Raw genomic sequence first — 3,135 nt, forward strand, 5'->3', positions numbered from 1 at the left:
AGGAGGTCAGTAGTAGGATGATCACTGATGAATACAAAATGTTCATCCCCATTCACGACTCTACAGATACTTAAGCAGTCCATGTCCATACGTGGAAAGAACTGAACAACATCCATGCTGTTCTGAGGAAGGGTCACCGGACCCGAAACGTTAACTCTGATTTTTCTTCACAGATGCTGCCCCACCTGCTCACTTTTCCTGCAACTTCTGTTTCTGTTTCTGTTAACATCCAGGCTCGGGCTGATAGGTGACACCAGGATTGGTGGTGAATTGGAATTGCTGGGTAACTGTTCAGACTTCCATGTTGAGAATTCTCGGTGTCTAGATATTTCATGGTTGGTGGTAGAATAGGAGGATGCACATTAATAACACAAGGTGTGTAGTTAATGAGGCTGACAACAAGCAGTAATTCCCCCGATAGTCATCTAGCTGCTGCCTGGTGAGGATGTGATCTCGATGTACAGAATTCTGTTGGAAAGTGAAGCTGGTTGCTTCCAACATTGATTCAGAGATAGTAGGAACTGCAGATGCTGGAGAATCTGAGATAACAACGTGTAGAGCTGGATGAACACAGCAGGCCAAGCAGCATGAGAGGAGCAGGAAGGCTGATGTTTCAGGCCGAGACCCTTCTCCAACATTGAGTTAGGTCTTACTCAACTTCTCATGGCATTGCCCCAGATTTCTCACCTTAGCTCACATCATTCGGCACCTTGTATGATATGTTGACCAAGAAGCCTCTGTGGCCAAGAGGCTAATGTTCTGCATACCTCATAAACCTTTCATCTAGTGAGCTCTGAATGTACAGTGAGCTAATATGCTCTCCACGCAGTAAATGCACAATATATAGAACTGTGCCGTGATTCTCTGATGGTCAGTAGTCATTCCTGCCACACAGACTGCAGTGGATGGTGCAGAATCTTTTTAAAAAAGTTATTTAACCTATTTGCCTAATCAACTGTTCAGAGATGTTATTACACATCTCTGGAGCAGGTGGGATTTGAAGCCAGTCTCTTGGTTCAGGGATAGGGATACTCTCACCATACCACAATGCAGCCCCTGATGCTGCAGAATCTTAAACCTGCATAGCAGGCTCTGAGAAAATTTCTCAGGAAATGGAAGATTTAACCGTAGAATTCAGAGGGTTCTGTTGCCGTTAGTTGTTAGCGAGGAAAAGTTAAGTAATTAAAAACACGATCCAACTCCTGAGTAACGATAACACTGACCCCTAACTTATTATTCCCAGCTGCACCTCGGTCAGACACTTGCATCTCCTGGAGACTTAATTAACTCCCTCCACACCCCAAGAGCCGATACCACCACCAAACCCCACCCCCAGCCCCAGCCAGCCCTCCTGCCCCTTGCCTGGCATTTCACCTCTTTGCCTGACATCCCCCCAACCCCATCCCTCCTCCAATTGAACCAGATCCTACCCTGTTAAACACTCCAATCACGGACAGTACTTGCCCCATCCCAGTCTAACCTCACACTTGGCACACTTACCCTACATAGTCACCCTTTCACTGTCTGTGCTGCTGTACATTTAAAACAGAGAGTATAGCACATAGTGCTGTGCGAAAGGGGGCGCGCTTTGTCCTCTCCCGCTATCCAGTAGCTCACAGACACAGTTGGATGAAGTATACACTGCGCGTTTTCGTGGGATTCGTGATCGCAATCTTTTGCCAGAAATTAGGAGCTGTTCGGTTAAAAAGAAAGGAGCGGAGTTTCACTGACTGTGGTGATCGCGTGTCTGAAAATCCGGCCCAGGATGTATGCAGGAAGACGAAATACAAAAATATCCCAACTATCCAGTTTATTTCGCACAATCTGTGTTCCTAACGCATTAAAGTTTGCCCCACCTAAACCCAGAAACTTACCATCGATTTCATGTTGCTCCCTAACAAACTCTACAGTGACTTCAAACGTATAATGGTCACTCTCAGGTTGTTTTACATTTGTAACAATGTGTGATTGAATAGATCCACAGATTTCCCATCCTGTGGTTCCCAATGTAAGATTCGCGTGCTGGAACTCACTGTTAGTCGTGAGGCTGTGTGCGGTCTGCCCGCTTCCACGCTCAGTCTGTCAGACAGTAAGTTTGAGTTAGTGATGGACAGGGAAGTGATTGAGTGGTTAGGGGGGGGGTGGGTGGCTGGGGGGGGTTGGGGGGGGAGGGGAGGTGTGTGTGAGTTAGTGCCCAATCGGACATCTACAGCGGATGGGCAGTCGGTCACAGCCACCACTTTAAAGATCCCCTTTCTCACTCTCCGTGTGTGTAATGTGACCTAGGGGAAGCGAAGAGGTGCAGCCTCCCAGCAGCTGGAAGGCCACCGCCTTCACCAACACAGCCTGCTGTTACCTGGAGTCTTTCGTTCCATTTGCAGGCCTTCCCCCTCTCTCGTGTGTGGCTTCCTGGTGAATATCATTCCCAAAGTCCTCTTTCTTTGTGGGACTACCAGACTAACACAAAATTGCAAACAGTTGCCTCCTTAAGTATAAAAATGGAAATTGTTGGAGAAACTCAGCAGGGCTGGTAGCATCTGTGGAGCGAAAGTAGAGTTGCACATGGACAATCTGGACAGGAACTGAGGACATTTTTGTTAAGTTTGCAGTTGACACAAAGATGGGTGGATGAACAGGCAGTGTTGAGGAAGCAGGGGAGGCGACAGAAGGCCTTGGACAGGCTGAGGAGAGTGGGCAAAGAAGCAGCAGGTGGAGCATAATGTGGGAAGGTGTAAGGTTATGCACTTTGTTAGAAAGAATAGGGACTTGGACTGCTTTCTAAATGGGAAGGGCTTGGGAAATCTGAAGCACAAAGGGACTTAGGAGTTACAGTTCAGGATTTTCTTAACGTTCAGTTGATAGGAAGGCAAATGCAATGTCAGCATTTATTTTGAGAGGGCTAGAATACAAGAGCAAGGATGCAATGCTGAGGCTGTATCAGATGGGCAAATGGGCCGAGGAGTGGCAGATGGAGTTTAATATAGATAACTTTGAAGTGCTATATTTTGGAAAGGCAAATCAGGGGAGAACTTATACACTTAATGGTAACGTCCTATGGAGTGTTGCCGAACAAAGAGACCTTGGAGTGCAGGCTAGAGATAGTAGGAACTGCAGATGCTGGAGAATCCGAGACAA

Source organism: Rhincodon typus, chromosome 22, assembly GCF_021869965.1.
Source record: "Rhincodon typus isolate 14 chromosome 22, sRhiTyp1.1, whole genome shotgun sequence".
Taxonomy (NCBI): domain Eukaryota; kingdom Metazoa; phylum Chordata; class Chondrichthyes; order Orectolobiformes; family Rhincodontidae; genus Rhincodon; species Rhincodon typus.